The following is a 25548-nucleotide window of genomic DNA, read 5'->3' on the forward strand; positions in this document are numbered from 1 at the left end:
CCCAGTTGTATCTCTAAATAACGCATAAGTAATGCGTACTCATGCACAAAACTCTAAGCCAAGAAAAGAAGAGGCAGGGATCAGAAAAGGACTGGAAGTTTTGGCCTCGTGCCTCGTGATCTTAGCCTGCTGATTTCTACAAACAAAAAGCATCTATGGCCAAACACAGAAAAAGGACTATAAACAGCAACGTAATTCAATGCAGCTGTTCTTAGCTGAAACCCAAAGACAGCAGATTTTTCTCCCCCTGAGGACAGATGGATTCAGACATAATCATAGACGCTCTTTATTACAGTCTTTTACACAAAAGAATAGGATGCTGCTCTTCGATCCCAATAACTACGGGCTCTGCTCACGTACCTCACAAAACCAACAGCAAAACTGACACAGAACTGACTCTTCCTCTACTGTTCCTTTTTCATTTGAGAATCCAGGCACCAGTTTGCTCCTTCTTAGAAAAACTGAAGCATAAACCACTTCAAATGAATTTTTTTCGACCAAGTTATTAGAGACTCTGCTTCAGTTTATCTTTGAAAACCCTGGGTAGTGAACTCTTTCTACTGCTCCAACACACTTGAAGAAACAGAGGAATGCCTAAAGGGAAAGGAACATTCTTTCAGCATGAGGCAGCTGCAAGTGGCCTTTGTTTTTTCTGGACTACAGTTCCCTGGACCCTTCGAAAGCTGTTCTCAAACATTCGCTTTCAGAAGTTAAATCACAGGTTACTGCACTTGAAAACACTTACCATATCATTATCACTTATTGCTTCGCCATTCCAGCAATTTCCACGTCTTCTGCTTAATAAATATCATCAAAATATTTCTATTAAATGCACTACTCCTGAAGCATTAAACTAAACCCACATGTAATACCATCAAAAAGCTGCTAGCGGCAGCATTGGGCCAGAGAAGAGTTTGTTACCGAATCCCTCATGTGCTCTATGGAACCAAAAACCAGCCAGGAACATCCTGAAACCTGCACCTACCGCGTGTTTTTCAAATAACACGTTCAGCAGCTTGGCTAATGCATGAAAAAAATCAAAAGCAACGAGTCTGAGAGGTCATACTGATTGCTACTGCCTGCTGTTCAAAAAAAAGGTGAGTGCAGGCTTTTCTGTTCTCTTGAAATCAAGTTCTCTGCATCATTTATGAAGAGATTCTCTGAATTGAGGACAAAAAAATTTCAACGTTTTGTTACCATCTTGCTAAGAGTCCATAAATTCTATTACAGGATGCAATAATGACAGGAAACATTAACCCCACGCTTCTCTGCAAGCTCTCTTTGCATTGCTTAGTTGAGAGGGAAAAAGCACCTCTCTCGTGTTATGGGAAGCGCTGAGAACGCACTCAGAGAGCAGCACTTTATGGAACTACAACTGCTCGCTTACACGTGGGGACACTTCACGACAGGCATCAAAATCCAGTGCTTCCAATTCCTTCCCACTAAAGTCGGATGCGTTCCAACCATTTCCACAGAGCGTCGTGAAGCAGGCAGGAGAGCACAGGTACCTCAAAGGAGGTTCCACAGGTTCCATGAAGGAGGGCTACAAAATCCAGTATGGTATTTTGTTAGGGAAGGAGGAGGGCTAGAAATCTACACCATGATGTGTCAGGGATAGTGCTCACAAATGCCTATCTACAAACCAAACCATCACCGGTCTGAAGGCCAACCGGCAGCCACTGGGGAGACCTAAGAAATGGGAATGAGTGGGTAAAGGTTGGTAAAAACAAGCACTATGGCAAAGAGGACCAAGTTATCAAACGATGAATGAACAGACACAACAGCATAACACAGAAAGGTGAGGTCACGGCTTTACTGTGCACTGGGCCAAGACTAATGGAGATGGTGACGCAATCACTTCACTTCCCTATCTCTGCTTCTTATTGTATTATGGAATAGCACAGGGCTTTTAGCAGCATGGGGATGAGGCCAAGGTCAACGCTCGGCAAGCACCCTGATACACTTAGATAGAAATCAGTGGTTGGAAGGGAGGTTTTTCCACTTGCTGCCATAAGGGACCACCTCATTCTCTCCCCTCCTCCCTGAAGCCCTTTCCAGTTTGTCATTCAGTTAATGCAAAAAGAAGTTTGGGCTCATTGCTGTATCCCTCCTGTAAGCTTCACCGTGAACGCCGAAGTTCCTAATACACGTTAAAAAAAAGGGAATAGCAGGGGATTACACAAGAGCTTATTAAGTGTATTCACACAAGAACACACACAGAAGGCAGGCAAATTATTTATTATGTTTTGCAGTATTTTATCACTTCATCACTCAGAAATATCATACTTTAGGAAAGCATAACGTCTGCATACAGTCCAGACCTTTCTGCTAGCTGAAGCACTTTAAATTTGACGGGAGGGTGCTCAGTTCCCAGTTTGAAATTCTCAGACTCACAGAATACCCGAGTCGTTCCCTTGGCTGTGTTCTACTCCACAGGCTGGCATTTACTCTGCACAGTGAAACAGAACAACAACATTCCCTCCCCTGAAATCAGATTCACAATCAGGAAGCACGGAGGAATGAGATTGAATTTCAGGAGGCTGGCTGAACCGAAGCCGTTCTCAGGGAGATGATGAATTGCCCTACACTGCAACCTGCCAAGAGGAATGCGATTGACTTCTGGAAGCTGATCATGTAGTTGTGAGACATTGTCAGGGGGGAAGATTACAAAGAAAAAGAATTTACAAGGGTTTTCATAACGTGGAAAAGTGGCTTTTCATCCATTATGCTTCAGAAACAAAAATAACATCTCTTTAAGAGCTACAGACGAGAAAGATGAAGGTAGAATGAAAACTGAAGCAGATAATAAAAACAACAGACAATCAATCCATATGTTGTGTGTAAGCATAGATTTGAAGCTATGGCGTACACTAAATTTCTACGCTATTTACCCCTGGAAACTAAATTTTAGGAAATAGGCATTTAAAAACCAACTATAAGTGACAGGAAAAGATGAACACAGCCCACGTACATATCTTAAAAAATAAGAGTCACCTTTCAAAAAAGAAAGCAGCACTAATTCCACGATGCCAACTGGTCTTCACCAACTGAACTACAGAATGCATGGCACGACTCAATGCCTCCGTACGGAAGGAACACGGCAACAAAATCTCATCATCTACCACAGAGATGGGCGAGTAACTTTTTATAGAAGAGACTCCGGACAAAGATGCAACTAGAAATATTCTGACATCCTGATGAGCTATTTGTGCTCTGCTGGTAGTGGTTGCGTTTAGATTGGGCTTTTTGGCTTTGCTGGGTTTTTGTTCGGTTTGTAGTTAGGTTTTTGGGTTTATTGGGTTTGGGGTTTGGTTTGAGGGGGAGGTGTGTCTGATCTCATCCCTAAATACCTCTCTTAACTATCACTGCTGCTTTTTATCCAATTAATTTAAAAGCTTCCTCTTTCAAAGTGATTTCTGGATCTACTCTCCATGCACGATAACGTGGGGTTTAACTTGAAGCTTAAATCTCCCTGAAGATTTAAAATGTCTGTCAGAATCCTGGTTTCCACATTTACATCCTTCATTGCACCAGAATTCCTAGACATGCTGTTTTGTCAGCCAGCTTTCTAAATACGTATGTCATTTCGAGCAGACTACTCTCAGAGGTGTCACAGCGCCAGCTTCTGTGGTAGACTATTCATCTTAAAACCATGTGCACACAAAAGAAGCTGCCCCTCCTTCGTACACTGTTACTTTTCTTTTTACACCTTTACATAGGAAGGCTGTAAACACACCAAATCCAGCCTTGCAGAAACCACAGAAACAGCAAGGGCTTCAAAGTGTCTGTCTGTCTGTCAGTTCAAAAAGCTTCCCTGTGCCACAGAACTCCATTTGTCCCTTAAATGAAAATACCGTCTGACACAAAAAGTACTCATTTGGGGGTTTCGCTGTTGCTGCTGCTCTGGTTTTTTGTTCCTTTTAGAAGACATGAATCAGTTTTGGACATTTAGCAAGAATTAGATCTGTAAACAGATTGATGCATCCCAGGTCACAAATATCAGGGCAACTTCTAGTTAAAGATGAGCCTCTCCTTTAAAAGGGACAAAACTCGTCTTGCAGGCTCTCTTTCATATGAACGCACAGATTTCCACAGCATTTGTGACAATTCCAAGGTGCCAGCAGGTTTTTATTTTTTAGAACACACTTGAAAACAGCTTTACCGCACGTTACAATTCCCATCTGAAGAGATTCCACGTTCTCTTCCCAGGGTTACGACTAACCGAACCGCGCAAATGATCACAGATGTCCTGCAGACTCTTTCAGAGGGATTTAAGCAGTATCCTTCATTACTCGCCCTATTTAGATACCATGTTAAATCACAACAAGCTTTGGAAGCAATATACCAATTGCCAGTGCTGACAGATGGGCACGCTGGAGTCAGAGAATAGTGGCTATCGAAAAGAAAAACAGCAAAATGGAAACAAGCAAAGGAACATCTTCCCTTAATACATATATTTGAACAAATGAATTTTTCTATCATTAAAAAAAATGTGATTAATTCTAAGCTGTCGAATTCTTTGTATTATTGTACCACACTAAGTATTTTAAGGGTCACTCCACTGTTCACAATGAACACTGCAGCACAGCAGCTCTGGCCCACTAAGCCAGGATTCAAGTGGATATTATATTTATTTTTTAACACTACAACTTGACCCACCCCTTTGGGACACTGATTGTTCCCAAAACTGCTTATCTCATTTCACACAAACAGTTCTAACGATGCCCCAAGACAGAGCATCACCCCGACTCCAACACACGAGACCTGACCCGCTCTGCTCGCCGTGCCCTACCCCTGCCGAGCCAAATCGCTACCCACATCTCTACTCCTGCACAAGTATTTGTACACTTACTCGGTTCTAACATTCACTAATATTCAAAGGAGGGGGGAAAAAAGCAAAAGAGAGACCAGATCCCGCGGGGTGGGGGTGAAGCAGAGGGGAACACACAAATAAGAAGCCAAAGAGATCCAGCAAGGATCATTTTTCTTCCCGCTCTGCAACAGCACATGTCATTTCAAGTTCTCGGGATACCTCTTTGTAGGCTGTTTTCTAATTAAATAGGAAACCTGAGCAGCTGTTTGTAAGCCAAGAAAGCCCAGCTTGGAAATACAGAGGCAATTCCTATAAATGAACATTATTTTTGCAGCTGATTATTTAATTTGCATGCATGTATGCATATTAACACGTAATCGTTTCTTGCAAACACAGAGGCACTGTCAAAAGTGAGAGCTATCCATATTCAAGAAGAAATAAAACGTTAAATAAGAGCACTAAGTACTGCAATGTGTGGTTAATCCTCTCTGCCCCTCAAACACAACCACCCGAGGCAGCTGCCCTTCTGGTTCCTGTCCTCTTAACCCCAACCAGCACAAAGACTGCAACCTTTAAACCTGTTAGTGTTATCTAATGACTATTCCATCTACAAGAGCTTTTCTAATAGAAACATGCCTTGATGGCTTATCGCCACGCACAAGGCAGGCCACAAAGAACCAGCGGCTTGATTGAGCGCAGTAATGGAAGGCAGGAAATGAGAAGGCTTGGTTAAGCCGCGGATAATCGATCAGTGTATTCAGTGAAGTGTGAGCTGAGCTGGGAATAAGCTGCCTGGGGTATCAAATATTGCTGTTTCCAGGGTAAAGTCCCATTTCTGTGATCTATGCAGGAGAAAATATAATTTATTGACATAACAACGTTGGATTTTTTTCCCAGTGTCTTGCCCATCATGTTCTGAGACTGTTTAGAGCAAAAATGTCTCATGTCAGTTTTAGTCACGAGTTTAACAAAGGAAACTCCTTTCAGAATTCATGAAGTCACCTCAGCATGCTGGAAATTAATTCAGTCTCATGTACAAATAACTCAGATGTAAAACAAGCATCACACTCGCCTTCCCTTGAATTTCAAGCCTTTACACCCAGATGCACATGCGCACAATTGCTTTCACGTGCCCAGGGATGCACCTGTCCTGAAGACCATGCTGTAGAATCATAGAATGGTTTGGGTTGGAAGGGACCTCAAAGCCTATCCAGTTCCACCCCTGCCATGGGCAGGGACACCTCCCACTGGACCAGGGGCTCCAAGCCCCATCCAACCTGGCCTTGAACCCCTCCAGGGATGGGGCAGCCACCACGGCTCTGGGCAACGTGGGCCAGGGCCTCCCCACCCTCACAGGAGAACATTTCTTCCTAAGATGTCACCCCAATCTCCCCTCTTTCAGCTTAAAACCATTCTCTGTCTCCAAGCACCAGCTGATAAAAAGCCCCTCTCCAGCTCCCCTGTAGCCCATTTCAGTACTGGGAGGCTGCTCTAAGGTCTGCCCAGAATGGCAGTCCTGCTCAGAGCCACTCTGCTTTTTGGGGGAATATTATTTGTTCTAGACCTCTACTAGAGCTTCTACAAAGTTTGAAGTAAAGCTAAACAACAAAAAAAGTTTTACAGTATAGACGGAGTATTTGTAGACAGAGTTGCTTTCCTACATAAGGAGAAGGGAAAGCACCCAAGTCCCATAACCACACCTGTAAATGTCAGCTTGCAAACACACCAACAGACACACATGCAAGTGGAAAACAACAATCTATTTGCCTAGACTTTTAAAGAGTTGTAAAAAATGGCCAAAATTAGTCTAATCTTGACTCATCATCTGCAAGCCTGGGTTTTGTGCTTTATGGGTGACAGCCAGACAGCCAAAAATCTCAGAATCCAGCTATCAAGGCTCAAGCCTTTAAAAACACTAGGTGATATGCTACTTATCCGCATGTTAATTCACAGTAGCTGCCATATGCTGTCTCCTAGTGTGGGTGGTTTGGCATTATAGTTGCTAGACTGTCTTAAGAAAAACACAGTCTTGAGCTCACCAGAAGAGCTGTATGATCAAAACCCACTGCGCTGCCATTTCACGAGCACTCGATGTTCTGGTGGGACAGCAACGAGCCACAAGGCAAGAACTCCACAGCATGTATGACAGACAAAGAATAATTATGGTAACTGAGAACTAGGGAAAGATCCATCAGAAACTGCAACAAATGGTGCTAAGACTGCGCGAACCGTAGTGAATCCGACAGTACTGTCAGCCTCAAGAGGATACAGGTTAGCACTGAATTATCTTTGTGCTTCAAACAGATGCACTTCTAAGACAAAGCTAAACAAGCAGAACCATCTGAGTGCATTTTTCTCCTCCCTCTGCCTGCTCCTCATAGCCCTGTTTTCCCTCACCACTTACACAAAAATCAACTAACGTGGAATAAACATTACCTCCCAGCACTTAATATTATTTAGTGGCCCCCATATATCTTCCCTTCCAATTTCTGCTTTCCAGATGTCCAAAATATCTTGAATAACGAAGCAAAATTCAGCTCAGACCCCCAAGATTTGATAAGCTGTCATTCAAGCAGAGCTATACTAACCCTAACCAGTATCCAGACCCAGTTTCATCAGCAGATCCTCCAGTAAAACCAGTGTGCTGGATTAGTTCTCAGTCTCCTGCAGACGCCCTCAAAAGCATCCCCACCAAACCAGGGAAGCGCTTGCAGCTTTAAAAGTTACAACTCCGTTTGTGTCTTCAGTGGAAGGGGTTACACATCAACATCTCACCAGTCAGCCAAACATCACTCCACAGAGGGGGCATCAACAAGGAAGAGCTCCACGCTCCTAAAACTGCCCTCACCAACATATTGATACCAGCTTCATCCTCAAAGAGCTGGTCGCTCTCGGCAAGAATCAGATTTGGATGACAAACCCTTTCAGAGTCTCTATTCCCTTCTTCTGCAGCTATTTTCTCACTGTTTTCAAAACAATGTCCTCTAATGATTGGCTTCTAAATGCGCTGCCAAGGGGTGCGTGTCAGCAATTCCCCTTGACGCCCAGGCTGACATTGATTGTGCGGAACGCCAACAATAGGATATCAATCTATGAATTAGGCACCACTGGAAAGGAAAAGGGAACACAAAGAACAAATGAAAATATCGGTAGGCAAATAGTCCCTCCTTTCCAGAACCTAAGCCCATACGGAACAATAGCTTTAACAAAAGACTCGCCACCAGCCAAATGAAAATGAAGTCTGTCTTTTTGAATCTTGGAAAAAAGAAAACTACTCTACACTTCCTTTGCCTGAGTTATTTGTGTTTTCTACCAAATGACTGAGGCAATTTCTTCCTTACCTATACCACCCAGTTAGTTCCATCTTCCTTACTCTTACCTGGTGGTGACACAGGGGCAGAGTACACTTAGGTCTTACTTACACAGCACACTTACATCCGACAATCCATCAAATATCAGAAATTAAGTACATATTCATTCACAGGCTTTCAGCTTTTGAGCAATCCAGGAAACCGAATTAAGCGCAGCCGTGTTCAAGGTCTCAAGGAGAAAAAGAACATTACTCATTTCAGCTAACGACCATCATAAATTTCTATATTTAAAACAAACTATAGTATTTATTCAATAAAAATTTCAGCTTTACTAGAAATAAAGCTGCTTACTGGGCCAAGATCTCACAAGTCACCCGTTTTCCTATCAGTGAAATACATTTAGGCAGGGCAATAGCTTTAAGGTTTCAGTGCCATTCTAAATGACAAAAGATAATTTCATCTTGTAAAAAAAGCAGTTAGGCTTAAAAACTGGCTGGCTTAAAGTAAAACTATCAAAAGATCTTTCATGAAGGTTATGGGTCATTGCTTACTACCTCATTTAATCCCTTTGTGGTATCTTTCTGCTCCGTTTCCCTTTTATGTTCTCCGAATCCCATCTGTGGTTCATGGTGTCAGTTATGCTGAGTAAATGCATAAAGTAACCGCACTATTCCAGCGTGTGACGGCCCACAAACAAGCCTGTTTAATTGCACCTGTCAGGCCTAGAGGACAGTGTGTCCACCTATTCAACCTCTCCTATGAGGACAGACTGAGTTGGGGTTGTTCAGCTTGGAGAGAAGGCTCCAGGGAGATCTTAGAGCAGCTTCCAGTACTGAAAGGGGCTCCAGGAAAGCCAGCGAGGGGCTCTTGATCTGGGAGGGCAGGGGTAGGGCAACGGGGAATGGTTTTAAGCTGAAAGAGGGGAGATTGAGATGAGATCTTAGGGAGAAATGTTCTCCTCTGAGGGTGGGGAGTTCCTGGCCCAGGTTGCCCAGAGCCGTGGTGGCTGCCCCATCCCTGGAGGAGTTTAAGGCCAGGTTGGATGGGGCTTGGAGCCCCTGATCCAGTGGGAGGTGTCCCAGCCCATGGCTGGGGGTGGGACTGGATGGGCTTTAAAGTCCCTTCCAAGCCAACCCATTCTATTGCTGTAAAGCTGCCATGGCACAGAAAGCCTTCCCCAATTGTCTGTTCCAGTCCTGGGGAAAAGCAGCAGTGGATCCTGATTAGTTAAGAGCGTAGGTGTGTGAAACCTGCCCAGACAAACCTGGATGTCTGTGCTGCCTCCACAGACAGCAGGGCACGGGCGCTCATCATAGCTGTGGATGGTTGCCTGGGTCCCTTCGGGCTTATGACTTCTGTTCTAGCAAGCACATCTCCATGTGATACCCACATAACCTTGCGCTGCGCTTCATGACACACAGACCTCCTGCATTTCTATAAACACACACACGGTACACTCTGCTCTGCTGTACAAAACCACAGATGAGGCAGCGAAGATGCTGTATCTCGTCTATTATCTCTACAAGCATCACGAAAGCCCTATCGAAAGACACAAACAGGGGTGAGAAGTCATTAATAGGCTATAATTAAAGTCAGTACCGGAGAGAGAAATAAGTGCTATTTTCGATCACAGCACCTCTGTTCGTGTTTGCTGCTTCTACAAACTCGGCTTTGATTACAGCTTCTGCCTTTCTCAGCGAAGCCGATGTGGCAGCGAGCTGCTGACACGGTGTCGCTGGCGACCCTCCTTCACACACGGCCTTATTAGCATCTCGAGCGCTGCACCGCCTGCGATACTCATCGTACATCAAACACACTCTGTGTCAAGCATAATAAGCAAACAGTTACCCAACAACTAATGGTATTACAAATGCATTTAACTAATCATTGAATATATGCTTTGGTAATTAAATTCCATTAAGGTTTTTTAAGCATTATGCTACAGAAACACAACACAAATGAAGATACCGTTCAGACCGTGCCTGTCATTTGCCATTAAATGTCATTTATAGTATAGAGCTCAAATCTAATTGCCAAGCACTACCAGCCACAGCATTTATCACTTCCATTAAAACAAGCAGCACACAGCGGTGGGACTATTTGAAGCCATCATATACACTTTAAATAGATTTTTCACCTTTTAAATATCAAGAGGCCACATTTTCTTTAACATCTCACTAAGGGGTTTACCTTTTAACAAAGAGATACCAGGAGCTGAAAGGATAAAACAATCAGGAGACAGTTTGCTCTGCAAACCCAGCCCAGAGTTTGAACAGTCATGCGGCTGTTAAAATATCGCCCAATAGTCAGGGGAATTTTATGGCAGGAAAAACTGAAGCATCTGCAAACTGGCCACTCTGCCAGCAAGCTGGGGTTTAAAAGTATAAAATGAAGAGAATAAAAACATAACACTGATCAGCCAGATCCTGTGACTTGGCTGTTCCAACACATAACGAAACGCTGGTCCTATGAGGAAACAAAAGCGTATTTGGAAAATAAGTGCTTGGAAAGCAAATGTTTCCTTGTGCAGCTTCTCAGAAGATGTAAGCATTAGCTTATGAAATAGTTGGTTACTTCAGTGCTGACTCCTCTAAGAACCTGCCCCGTACACGCTGTGATATAGAAAAAGCTAACACTTCAAGCCAGAAAAAAAGTTCTCTACATGTGCGCTTCGTGTATTAAGGTGTGCAGACACCGGCTGATAAACAGCCTCAATGAAAACAGCAATTGATGGGAAAGGCCAGGGACCAAACACAGAAAACAAACCAGCAGCCTTAAAATGTCAAGGGTTAGAAGGTACAACTGTATCTTACCACGCAGAAATTCCAAATACAGACTGTTGCTGTCTGCCACAGTATCAATTGTTAGAACTAGCAACACTAGACTTGATTATTCTTTCCTTGCACTTATATATAAAGCATTAGTAAGCAAATAAACCCTGGAGCAGGTCCACAGGCTGCAATCCAATCCAAATCTGTCCATTGGATCTCTGTTCACCTGGAAAACAATATATATTCAAAATGCTAAAATCAGAGGTAACTACACTGGAGAATAAAATGGATTCATTTACCTGCTATAAAAGAAAAATGCTCAAAGGTAAAGCTGGGAGAGGGGTACAAAGACCTTTTTTCAGGTGCTATAAAAGCAGCGTGTGAACATAGACAGTCAAGATGAGCCACAAGGAAAGGAGTTCTGAAACAAAGATGTATAGTTTTTAAATATATCATACGCATATCAGGGACACCATCTGCACTCTCACTTGAATTAAGATTAAAGGGAACAGAGACAGCCAAGCTGACATACAATTCTAAGGCTAATCATCTGTCTTGAGCAATACAATCGTCACGGCATTACAACTTTAATAAATGAAGCTACTAATAGCTTCCATTTAAAAAAGTCGAGGTGTTACTTCAGTCAGAGATCCAGAAGTAGAACGTTTTGAGACCAACTAGGAGTTCCATAACCCATTCAGCCTCCTGTAGAATTAAAATTAATTTCCTTTATTGCTAAAGGCACTGGATGGGACCCATCTTTGCCAGATTGAAATGCTCTTGATTTGCAAATCATCGTGTATTGTTATTGAAAGTTTACACCTTTCCATTGTTCTGGGCACAAGGATTTATGCAAAGTGCATAATCAGAGCCAATTTTAGAGATGGATTGAAAACAACAGGACACCTGATTAAGGATTCTGTGTGCAACTATTACCTATAATTGCAGAAACGGGCAGAGTACCTCACAGAAAAAAAAAAAAAAAGAACATAAAGCAAACAAACCCACCCTAACCAAGCACTACTAAAACTCATTAAGGAAATTTGTGCAAAACCTTATTTGACTGTTATAGCGATAGCTCATTATTTAGATTAGTTTCCTTTTGCCAAAATCAATCTATCAGCATGACTTAAAAATTTGTTTTTATAATCACCAGGAGCTTTAGTTCTTCAAACTGCTTTCCAGGAGTCTCACTTGGGAGAGGAAAAAAAAAAAAAAAGTGTTAGAGACTATGTAATTAAATGAGCTCTCCCCTCAGCCTCCTTTTCTCCAGGTTAAACAACCCCAGTTCCCTCAGCTGCTCCTCATAACACTTGTGCTGCTCAGACTAGGACCAGACACAGCCCACGTGCTCCCACCCTTGGAAACCTGTGAAGACACCACCAGGCTCGAAGGGACCTTTGATATTACTGGGAACTGGAGGGGGTGGGAAAAGAGAGTCCTAGTGCACTGGGAGCCTGAGCCTAAGAGGTGTGGAGCCACTTGAGTGGAAGCCTAAGGAAGTGAAATAAAATATCTCCCAGCTGCCAATTTTCCTGCCCCGATATCCACACTGACACAACACCCTTGGTTTAATCACCTCTCCGCACCAAGCGTCAAAAAACTAGCATTCAACACCAACTCAACGCCGCCCTACCAGCCCAACGCCGCCCCACCAGCCCTCCTCGATACCGAGAAAATCAACATGTGAGGAACGGAGCACACCCAGCAGAGATTCCATTCCTAACCAGCAGGGAAGATGGTGCAGTGCACAGAACCCCACGGAGCAGCAGGCTACACTGAAGACTGTAGAGCGCATCATGACAGCTGTAGTTTCCAGATGAAAGATTTAGGATGATGTTTTACCACAGTTCATGGAATTCTGCGCTTCAGAGTGTGAAGATTTTAGCTTAAAGGCCCAAGCTACTTCAAAACTCAAACAGCTTATAGTGAAAGAATGCTTCGAGGGCTCAGGAAAGCACACAGAAGCAGCTCCTAAATCAGTATCCAATTTTCAGGTATTTCCTTTCAAACACGCCTCAACCAGTGCACGGACGCACTCCATCACAGGCCAGACTGGCAATAACCATCATCTTTGAGCATGAGCACAGCACAGGGAGCAAGAATTCCCAGGTTTGGGAGCAATTTTATAATATAAATATGCAAAACACTAGTACACATCAGAACCAGAAAACTAACACCAAATAACAGCTTCAGTTTTTGAAAACATATTTCTCAAGTCTTTTCAGCAGCAGACATTCTGAACGGCATCCAAGGGAATGCCTTTCCGCAGATTTCTTGGCATATATTGTGTGCTGGTATATATTATGCACCTTCTGCCTCACCAGGTCCTAAGGTTCAGCCATATCAAAGCACCCAATTGCCTTTTTTCCCCCTTTTTTTTTTTAAACATGAAGAATATGAAAGCACATGCTGAAGCTGCTCCTTGTTAGCAGGCCCATTTTCATCTCTTTAAGCTCAAAGAGAGCAATTCCCTTGAAAACTGTCACAGCATTTTCGCAATCCATAAAGAGGGAGTTCAACAGCCTTAGGTCACTAATCATAACTACAGTAGATACAGAGCATAAATTATGTCTTTCTATTTCACAGTAGTGAATCATGTATATTCTTTTATCTTAATTACTTGAGCCTTTCTATAAATCGAATATTCCAGACGTCTTTGTAGCCAGTAGGGTGTAAACAGCTGCAACTCCTTTCTCTACAGCAATATTCCTAGCATGAATGTTCCATCTCCTTTCCTTTCTGCAAGGTTATGTGTAAGCCTCATCTTCACCATTCCCCCCTCCAATTTCTTTTTCTATATAACACAAACACGACAATGCCACATTTATCCCTATTTCTACTGTACAGTTGATAATAAAGCTATCAGGTGGCCTGGTCACTAATCGAGAATCTCTCCACATAAGAAAGCACCGGTGTACAGATGAAGCTGCATGTATTTTATACAGCAACTGCTCTAGCATTTCTTAGCTACTTGACACGTTTTATGAACATGCTTATTACATTGAGTCAGAAATCTGGGATACAGACTAGGACATTCATTCTCTGTAAAGCATTAGTTAGCTTTCCTGGCAAAATGAGGATACGGAGCACAAAAGAGCAAGTGCAAGCACTTTGGTGGCATCAGGCTATTTGAAAAAAAACAAACCCTCTGAATCAGACATCCGCTGGAATTCTCCAACTGCAAACCACAGCAGAAGGGATGAATCTTTTCCCCACAGGCATCAGCATGAGACGCGGCCAGCAACAGCACCTTTCAAATTCAACATTGCAGGGAACTAAACCGATTATTTGATCTGCCAAAATCCTCACGCTGGCTGTGACCAGGAATGAATCCACTTCATGGAAAGCTCAACTCCGAAAGAAACCATACAGCTTTGCACAAATACTCGGCTATGAAATCCAAACCAGCAAGACCCGCAAGTTCAATAGCCTTAGTGATATGCGATATGTCTTGATACAAGAGGAAAGGAATTTGTGAATAGAACAATCTTCTTTACAGCTCGCCAAATCTTATTTACAATCCTAGGCAAGAGCCCGCTGCATTGGTCATACAGGCTGGTTCCAACGCTTGTCCCAGCAGAGATGCTATATACATCCTAATATTGAGATATCGCCTCTACCCAAGGTTCTACGGCAAAATTACAACTGTCAGATTTTGTATTAAAGCTAAAAAAATTCTGAAGTGCACCATGACATTAGGCTCAATTTAGGGTGCCTCTCTCACCTTTCCCCACTCTTCCATTATTTCTAAGATGTTTATAACCTAAGGAAGATAAAAATCAACCAGAGCCATGAAGATTCACTTACCCCGACCACTGCAAAATGGGTTCAGAAAATCACAGACAGCACACGGGTAACCAGAAGAGAGAGATAGATCTCTCCAACTGCACTGTTCTAATTTCAGACATCAAGAGCAGTAAAAAGACAATTTGACACACACCGTGTCTGGACCAGTAAGAATCACCCTTCTAATTCTGATGCCTGTAATTACGACTTGTTTAACCCAGGATGCTTAAACCAGTTCCGAAGAAGTACCTGACACATCACACAAGGCAAAGACAATTCCTTTTAATGCAAATCCTTTTAAAATGCAAACCATGCACGGAATTTTAGTTTGGCAAATTTTAAGCTGCCAAAACAGTGTAATGGGAGGCGTTTCTGCACCTTCATTTCATTATGGGGAATAGAGAGGTATTGCCTCCCGGGATTCTTTATCACACGCTGCTCAAGTCAACAGGTCAGCGGATGTCTAAACTCGTTTTTATAATACGCTGCTTAGCTACAGAAGAGTACCTCTTAGACAGGACTGTGAAGGCATTCCCAGCGTTTGATTAAACTGAGTCAAGGATGCGTCAAGACTCATCTCAAGAAATCCACAGCAAATCACGGCTACATCAAGAGGCCTGAGCCGTTGCTCCATTCACCCGTCTGCAAGGCGCAGAGGAGTCCCCTTCTCATCGTCACAATTTGTTATGGAAATGGTAACTGCTGAAAAACCACTTATTTTCAGAGCATCACTCTCAGAACTCTTACTGTGCCAGAAGGATCCTTACGTTTAGATTGATTTCTGCTTTATATTTCATACGGCAATTACAACCGGTACTTTGCTATTTTGAAAAGATGCTTTAATAACACAAGGAAAACAGAGATTGTTGTTTGATCAGCATTCCTTACACAAGACATAGTAGCAGCATGTACAGGTGGACAGAACAAGAATCGCCTTACAGAAAAACAAAGTTTGTGCATCTTCCAAAGAGAAAAAGAGTTCAAATGAAGTTGAAGATTTGCTTAGCACAAGTTTGTTTGGTTTAATATTGCCTTTAACCTTAAAATGTGCTATGAAATAAGACACTGAAAGAAGCAAGATTAAAAAAAAAAACAAACAAAAACCACGGTAGTTCTGCTTAGAAAGCAGAGCAGGAAACTTATGCACCAGTAATTTAATTAAAGAGTTATTTTCCATTTAAATACCCTCTAATGGTCCAAAACGAACTCAGGATGATTTAAAATCAATCACTTTAATCAAAATTAGAAGTTCAAATTCTCCATGGATCAGTGTTCAGTGACTACAGAGTCAAAGATGCACATCCATCACATCCCTACTTTTTACTCGCTCCAAATCCCAAGCAGGGAAAAGAACAGGTTCTCTCATTTACACAAAACACAGGAATCTCCAGCTCAGACAGACAGGCAGAGAGCCAGCCCCTGAGCCCTGTTTGAGCTTTCTACACAGGCCCCAGGTAGCACACAGACCTCATGCCTGCCTGCTGCGTATTACAGAGGAAAAAAGGATTTGCAAAAGATCTGAAGCTGTACTCGACAGTCACAAGGTGGAGCTGACTTGGAGCGTTTTCCTCAGTGGCTCCATCAGTCCCCGCTGTACCAGAGGGAGAGATGCATCACCTTTCCTGCCAGCCAGACACAGAACACATCCCAGGTATTCAAAGAGCATCTGTACTGTTTTCCCTTGCACGCGCCAGCAGGTCTGTGCCTCTCACCAGCACCTGCGAGAACAGGCACCTTTCCTAGCGCTTTGTAATCTATACAAAATCAACCCCTTTGACACCGCGTGCCGTACCGACCTCCAATTTACTAACTGCAGATAAAACGATCACTTCCCTTCAAGAACATGCTTGCTCTACACAGCAATCGCACAGCAAGAGTTGGGGTAGCGCATGGAAACGGCACGTCAGCAGTGATAATGAAGGAAGCTGACATTTCAGAACATACCCCAGTTGCCCAATGTCTATCACATTAGCAAGTGCTTCACAGTAAGAGAAACAACGGCTGCTCTTTATGGAGAAAGACAATCGCTACCCGCTTGAGCAGCAGAACTGCAGAAAGGCAAGACATACTTGCAAGGGAAGCAAACCACAAATCACGATGAATACGCATATGTGCCAATAACCGTAAGCGTTCCCAAGTCCTGAAATCTTAAGGAACCTTGGGAAATAAAATCATAGAATCATAGAATCACCAGGTTGGAAGAGACTCACCGGATCATCAAGTCCAACCATTCCCACCAATCTCTAAACCATTCCCCTCAGTACCTCATCCACCCGCACCTTAAACACCTCCAGGGAAGGCGAGTCAACCCACCTCCCTGGGCAGACCGTTCCACGGCCTAATGACCCTTTCAGTGAAAAATTTTTTCCTAATGTCCAGCCTGAACCTCCCCTGGTGGAGCTTGAGGCCATTCCCTCTCGTCCTGTCCCCTGTCACTTGGGAGAAGAGCCCAGCTCCCTCCTCTCCACAACCTCCCTTCAGGTAGTTGTAGAGAGCAATGAGGTCTCCCCTCAGCCTCCTCTTCTCCAAGCTAAACACCCCCAGCTCTCTCAGTCACTCCTCGTAAGACTTGTTCTCCAGCCCCTTCACCAGCTTTGTCACTCTTCTCTGGACTCGCTCCAGAGCCTCAGCATATAGGAACAAAGAGTCCAGGCAACGCAGTATCAGGCAGGGAAGGAGAAACAGAGATTTCCTACTATGCTCGCACCTCTACACAGATTCAGGTGACGAGGTTTCTCTGCCAAGACTGCCAACAGTGGGGACACTTGCCACCTCCCACCTTTAACCATGCACAGTCCTTCCAGGGCCCTTAGGACAATAAGATTGGGAGGCCCTGGGCCAGGCTGCCCAGAGCAGAAGCGGCTGCCCCAGCCCTAGAGGTGTTCAAGGCCAGGTTGGATAGGGCTTGGAGCCACCCAATCCTGTGGGAGGTGTCCCTGCCCACGGCAAGGAATAGGAACTGGATGGACATTGAGATCTCTTCTAATTCAAACCATTCCATGATTCCGTTAGGCAGTGTCAGCAATGTTTTCCATAACTGAACTCCAGTACAACTAAACTGCACTTTCTGCAACACAGCTGGAAAAACCAAAGAAGTCTATTTACAGATTAGGCGTTATCCTCTTCTGCCTGTGTTTTATGTTTAAGCATCCAGATAGGTCTTACAAGCTTAGTAAAATGCTTGTGCATCCAAGCTGCCCTTAGCCATCCCTACAGCACAGCTATGGTAACACAACACTGAAACTCTCCACCCACTGAAGTCACAGGAGCATCAGTAACAGTTGGGTAGCTGGTGGAGGGGTGTTTATTATGCCCTACACCTCCACACACTACATGGAGAATTTTACTGTCACAAGAGCTTTATTGCTACCCTGAAGAGTGATATGAAGGACACGGGTGAGGCTGCCCTTTCCCAGCTAAAGGCAAAGCACAGGACACACTAAAATTTAGTGACCACAGTGACATTTCACATTCCTTAAGGAAAATCATTTTGAAAACGGGAAAACAAATTTCTGTAATGGATTATCTTCACCGGCTCACGAAGCATAACAATGTATCTTTGGAGACTTCTCACAGACACAAGAACCCTGACGGTGCTCAAGTACCCCCAAATGACCAGAGAGGAAATTTCAACTTCAATAATCCTAAAGGTCAGAAGCATTATTAAACATGACAGATGCCTTCACTATTCAACACTAGAGGACATGGCTAAATTTATTCTAACTCCATCTGCTCTTGCTACATTTAAAACAGCTAATGTACCATTCAGTACTTCCCCCACCCCCCCTGCCAAAACCTAGAAATAACAATATTTCTGCTCCATATTTTCAAGTTGACAACTACTGATTCATTTAGCTGCTGATTATCCAACACCGGGTGTAGCCGCTTCGCTTTGGGTGAGGAGGAGGAAACAAAACAGGAGAATGGTGCTGGAGATCACACAACCATGACAAAGGGCCTAAAAACCTAAACATATGGGCAAGTCAAATATACAGAGGGATGTTAATAAATGCTGCGGTTTTTGTATCTACAGTCAAGCCACTGTGATTAACACGTTCTCACGTACATGTGTCCCTCTTGGTATCCCAGGCTGGGAGAAGCAATCCCAATGATATTTCACAACCACGAGTGGTACCATCAATGTTTTTCCCTGTCTGCTCAATGCCTGTTTTCATCCTTAGCTCAGTCAGATGGGGGATGGGAGAGCTGGCTGCGCTGTTAATGAAATTTCTATCAATTGTGCTTCCTGCTTTCCGTTTTATGAAACTAGCAAAAATAACACAATAGCAATTTTGCAGAATGGCATTTCAAAGTCGGTCCTATTTTTGTCACCCTGCAATTCTTAGAATCCCCTTTTCTGCTTTATACAGAAGTCAGCTCTCAAAATAAAACAGCTTTACGATGAATGAGAACTGCTTTCTGATTTAAAACAAGCTGACAAGCATCATCAGCTCACAGGAAGGCACCGCCTGCCATATTCTCTCCTTGGAGAGCATCTGTAACAACAGTGCACGCACACAGACAGGCTCCTCGCCACCGGGAGCCGTGCGGGATGTTCCAGTGGCTCTACAGAAAGGCTTCAGCAGCTGCTCTGGAGCCAGTGGATGAGCTCTGGGAGCCTTTGGCGGGGGCGAATCCTCCAGAGCCTCCAGCCAAGCTTTCATTTTTCACGTGGCAAGAAGCCAGCGATGTAAATTCCATTTGCTGGCCTTCCAAATACCAGTGGTACAAACCCAAAGAAGGTAATTGCACAAAAAACCACAACTGTGGATTATTCTGGAGTTTAGTGGTTGGTTTGGGTTTTGGGGGTTTGTTTTTTTCAGATGTAGCCCCTAAGTCGCAAGGTCTGGATTTCAATTGTAAACATCTAGGCCATATGGAGGGGAACGGACGAAGAGCTGGAGTTGAGCCCTAACACACACACACATCCAGTCTTAGCTTCCAGCTGTTAAATCTTTACTCCTAACAATGCCACCATCTGTTTTAACCCCCTGAATATGGATGTTCTCTCCCCTTCCAAAAGACAATGATGAAATTGTGACATAACACTGCAGCTCTGTATAAATTAATATACTTGCACTGGTCCATTGCAAACCTACTCAAAAAATAAAACCAAACAACCTCCCCTCAAAAAAAAGAAAAGCTAAACACCCTTTACTCGACCAAATAACACCACTGATGAAATTACAGATCTCTGCTTGCATCAACCAGGTGTAAATCCATCTTCACGCTGCCCTGTGCACTTTGGGAACGCAAAATATGCTGGTTTAGCTCCTTCAGAATGGATGGTTTGCTCCTGTGTTCAGAAGATATACAGGAAAGTAAGAAGAATGTTGCTACATTTTTCGATCACGTTAAGTGAAACCTCAAGCCCCATAAATCACAGAGCAACCTCGTGCCTCTTCCTTCAATTCCCAACTCTCCTCTGAAAGACATTTCAAATACCTTGCTAATTTAACACACCGAAAGCAAGCAAATCAACTCGGCACTTGCAAGAACAGCCTGTTAATACACAAAGAATTTTTTCGTTCCGTGTGTGTGACCAAACCTGACCCTACAGCTCCGGATCCCTGTGAAAATGCAAAGTGTCAAGTGCACAATAATAAACAAACAAAAAAAAAATATTTAGGGAGAAGCATTGTCAAAAAGGAAGGGAATTATCAAAATGGATTCATATCCATCTGGAATGATTTTAATACAAAATGCCCAGCAAATCTCCCTGCACTGCTGACAAATCACCAGCTGAGGTAAATCCCAGATAATGAAACATTGTAAGAAAGGCTCTATTTAATAATTTAGTCCCTGTCAAGGAGTTCGTATTGATTCTTGTTTTCAGCACAGGGAGAGAATGTTATCTCCAGCCTTACGGCTCAGTGACAGCATCAGCGAATTTAATCACTGTGCAGCTCCTGCCATGCAATCCTTAAACTGTCACCTCTGATTCTTCATCATTCCCTGCTACTTCCTTCAGAGCCCCCATGCCCACATTTTCATACTCCTCTCCCACCCCACACGTGCCCTGCTGTAATCACAGAGGCATTTCAATCTGCTTCACATTAAACATAAAAGCCAACCTCATTTGCAGACTAAATTTTTTATTTTAAATAATTCAGCACTCCTTCACATGTCTCATCCGTCTGCCTCTATTAGCAAGCCCGCTCCATACCTTAATAGCAACCTTTTCCATGCTGAAGGCAGGATTGAGCAATCACGGGACAGCAGTTCTAGCAAAGGTTTGGAGGAGAAAGAAAATCTTTCAGCCTTGTCTCGGCTGTAGAAAGGGAGATGAATCTGGAGAAGCAAGAATCTATATTAATCAGCATTTTTTCCACACCAAAAAGGAAAGGTCACACTGCCTCCTAACTGGCCAGGAAAAATTACCCACAAATTAATTCAGCTGTAGCTCAGGAACAGAGCATCAATTCATCTACAAACAGAAAGAGGCTTTTAAATACATAAACGCTTGTGGCTACAGAAACCTCACCCATATTTGCATTCAAAAACACCAGCTCCTGTAAAAGCAAGAGAAGAACAGATGTAATTTTAACATGTTTGCTAAAATGCAAGGCCATATGCAGGAAAAAAGCAAAGGAGAGGAAGCATACTCTGCATAATACAGAAAAACAGATTTCTTTCCATTTTTTCTTTGATTCCAGGTGAGATGCAATATTCTCTGTGTTATAATCCTTCAGATCACAGCAAAATGATCCCATAGGCCCACACAGCCAAGGTCATCATACACAGATTTTCTATTACAGGGCACTAGCGGCATTTCACAACTGTCTTTTTATGCACTTCTGCCTTTCCATCCAGACTATAAATTGTTACAAGGCCCTGGGGCAATCCAGCTGTGTGCTCCATTCAAATCAGGCTTCAAGGAGAAAGCGCCACAGTCAAGATGCTTCAGTCAGGTAAACAGACAGGCACAAAGGGCAACCACATCACAGTTAATAACATTTCCTTTTACACGGCAAATTCACCATTTCTGTGTTTATAAGCTCCTCTCTCATGCTCAGAGTCGGAGTGTAGCCATTAGCATTTTAAACACAACGTCAAATTAAGTCAAAATACGAACCATCACAAGCATGCTGCTGAAACCCATTTGCTGGCAGGTTCTGTCTCTCGCTGGCAAAAAAAGAAATAACCCCAAATCTCCAGTTTAAGATTGTATCGAACGCTGGAAATTCATACCAAGAAAGGTTTAACTGACAGGCTTAGAGGGCAGATTTGCAAGATGTATTGTATTTGTATAGATTAGCTGGTATCAGGGTCTGAGATATCCTGCTATTTCCAGCACTTCCTTTGGCTGCCCTTTATCCCCCAGTGGCTTTGTTGTTCTTGATTACTCTGCCTCTCACTTCATCTCTCCTTGTCACAGACAAACTTGTCAGACCTCTTTCAACTTGGAAGTTTAGTTGGAATTGCCTTGGTTGCACTAAATTAATCAGAAATTTATATTCAAAACATTCCAAAGTGCAATGCTCCATGACCAGCTACATTTTACAATCAGTAGGTTAAAACTTAGGGAAATTCTGCTTTATTCTTTTTTATCTTCCTCCCAAAACACTAAAATTCAGTAATCTTATTTTATTACTGATCTCTGCATGCAGATAAACATATTTCCAATATCCACGGCTCTTTACCACTTTTGATATTTAAATTGAGACAAGTAATCAAAGCTGGATACGCTCATTCGAGGTGCATTGCATAATTAATATACGCATATTTGAAATGCAATTACTACTGTTGCATCACACATTTAAGGCAACAGCTGGCCATCTAAAGTGAGGAGAAGAGTCTTAATGGGATAAAACAATCATGGAACCAATACTGCAGGCTTGTTTTGGTCACAATCCATCAAAGTTGCCGTTGCTGCCCCTGAGGGAGGTAAAGGGCTTGGAACCAAGTGTCCGCAGCTCTGCTCCTCTGCAAAGAGATGGAAATGTTTCCCTGAATTCTACCAGACTGGAAAGAATACTCCTATTGGACTTCTCCCTCAGATTTTATCACAGAGCTCACCCTAAAGTTTCTTTAACTTGGGGGGGTGCCTCTCTGGTAGACCCACCGAACACATATTATCCAACCCTTAGGTTGCACAAGGGGAGGTTTAGTTTGGACATTAGGAAAAACTCCTTCACCAAAAGGGTTATCCAGCATTGGAAAAGGTGCCCAGGGAAGCGGTGGAGTCTCCATCCCTGTAGGGGTTCAAAAAGCATGTAGATGTGGCGCTTAGGAACGTGGTCTGGTGGTGGAGTTGGCAGAGTGAGGTTTATGGTTTGACTCGATTTTAAAGGTCTTTTTCAACCTAAACGATTCTGTGATCAGTGGACAACACCCATAAGTAAACATATAGCTGAAAATTTCCAGGAAGAAACTTAAATTAAATTGCAATCACTGTTACCTTAATAAAAGCTAAATTTACAGGGGAAAAAAAAGTCCATTAGTGAGGACATCTGGTATAGTAAAAAGTTAACATAAGGACAGTATTTGAAAACCTGTAATATTTTTTTTATCCAGCAGCTCTAGGATTGCACTGTATTAGATCTGTGCATCCCTGTGGAATTTAACAGATATCTACACAAAGGGAGCTTTGCCAAGTAGATCTGGTTCAGATCAGGCTACTGAGGGTTTGGCAGCAATTTTTTTGCCTTTAAAGAACCGCAAACAAAATTACCTTTACGCTAGATTCCATTGGCTGCCTGAATATTGATGGAATTCTTACAGAATCCTCACACACATTGCAATGGTTTGTCAGAAAAATCTTGCTGCGTGTCTCTAAGTAACCAATAGCTTCTGGTAATTGGTTCTAGAGAGTTTATCAGACAATGAACGCAAAGGGAAAGTTGGTCAAAATTAACGACTTAACTACAATTCACTATCAATTTAGCAAACCCCCGTTAACGGTCACTATAGAAACAGCAGCAAAACTCTCAATTATGCAAAGACAAAAGATTAGAAAGCAAGAGCTAAAAAATATGACCTATTAAAAACAAAACACTCAGTGGTATACGGAAGCATCTGATTCAACGGATAAATATGACCAACACCGCACTTCTAATTTGTTGAAAATGAGCGAGAAAGAAAATTATTTGCTTGTTTTCCCTACTATCCCTCCCCTCATCCATCCTGAAGTCTCACCAGCTATTGAACCTGACAGGCTCCCGCACCAGGCAGCTGGGTTCTGATCCCAGCACCCTGCTCAGCACGCAGCCAGCAGCTGAAACGTCTGAGATGTCCCTCACTCCCAGCATCCACACACCACCCAGATGCATTTTTAAGCAAAGTTCAGAGAGATGAAAATAACGGAAGAGATCGAAGACATTGCACCTTAAAAATACTCACTGTTGCCTCATCCTGAATCCCAACCCTTTGCTTTGGTCCTAAATAAGTGCTGAATTTCCTTGAATTCTAAGACTACGACTACACCAGAAAGGAACTGTGTCTATTTAGAAAGTGGTTTTCAAATCCATTGTCATTTTGTGGCAAGGCAAAGTAAAAGTCAGTACATTTGTAGTTGCTGTGGCATTTTCCAGTGAAGACAGAAACAAATCAAAGCTTCCTTAAAGCCACACGGCAGCCTTTTCCCCGTGGTATCTTCCATACCATGCATCATTCTGAACAACAAAACAAGTTAACCAGTTCCATAAAAACTCACCATGAAACTGAGCCTCTGCTATGCAGTAAATCTAAACCCAGAACACGACATTGCAGCGAAACATCAGGGAACTTTAGCTCCCACAAGCTACTAAAGTTTCCTATGTTCATATTTGCCACACCACCACCCATAAAAACCCATAAAAACTCAAATTTCAAGACAAGTAGCTTGTACGGCTTTTAAGCCATAAACAGGTTTCAAAAAGGAAAAGTTAAAAGTCATCTCACTTTCCACACTGATATTTGTGAAAGCGAAGAAGGCAAAACAGTTCTAAGTACGAAGGTGCTGTTCCTAGGACAACTGGAGTCACACAGAGGGGAGTAAACCTCTTGGGAGGGAATGCAGCACTCTAGTATTCGCTTCCACCTCCTCTGCCTCCTGCCATCTGGCCATCAACAGAAGAAAGCTGGAAGACTGAACTAGAAGAAACTGCCAGACCTCACAGAACCAGTTTCTAGTTCCACAATAAACATAAAGTCATATTGAATTATGATTTAGGAAAAAGCAGCTTAAACCTCAATTTATGTCAAGGACGAGCCTGAATGGTTCTCTAGCTTCATCTCCAGGATGACCCTCGGTACCTTTCACCCTACCGGACAATCCACATGTGTCCCAGACACCATTTGCTTTGTCATTTTTAACTCTTTTCTCCCTTTTTTTTTTTTTTCCTTTCAAATGCAAACTTACATTCTTTGTTTTTATAAGTGAAAAACCATCACCATCAACTCCTATGCCTGAACTGCCCCTAGAACAACAGGAAACACAAGGGAAGACACTCACATTGAGCCAAAAAACTTTGAACTTATGACAGCCAACATGATAATGTACTTAATTAGTAGGCGACATTTCAAAGCTGTTGACTTTAGCTTCCCTGCTTCACTTGACATATTTAGCTGAAGGCAAAACAAGACTATTTTCCTGTTGATACCTCACACTAGGAAAGAAATAGAGTGTCTTTTCTACTGTACATCTTTCCTTTCCCCCAGTAGTAAAAAAATCAAGTGACAAACACACTGAAGATTCACTTGTGCTATCATGATCAGCACCAACGGGGGGTTGGGTTTTGCCATTTTTACAAGTTCCTTTTATGCATGGTGTCAGCTAGAAAGGAAAAAAAAAAATCAAACAGAGAAATTTAAGAACTCTGAGCAGGCAAAAGTGAACAGAAAACAATGATACTATTTCCACATGAAACAACATGCAAAATCA

The 25548-nt window shown here is 42.9% G+C and overlaps 1 protein-coding gene across 3 annotated transcripts in view; it reads right to left on the reverse strand.

Moving 5' to 3' along the window:
• Nucleotides 1–25548, reverse strand: part of RERE (arginine-glutamic acid dipeptide repeats) — a 148627-nt gene that overhangs the window by 105812 nt on the left and 17267 nt on the right. The gene's annotated exons all lie outside the window — the stretch shown is intronic.

This window comes from Phaenicophaeus curvirostris, chromosome 22 (genome assembly GCF_032191515.1).
Source record: "Phaenicophaeus curvirostris isolate KB17595 chromosome 22, BPBGC_Pcur_1.0, whole genome shotgun sequence".
Taxonomy (NCBI): domain Eukaryota; kingdom Metazoa; phylum Chordata; class Aves; order Cuculiformes; family Cuculidae; genus Phaenicophaeus; species Phaenicophaeus curvirostris.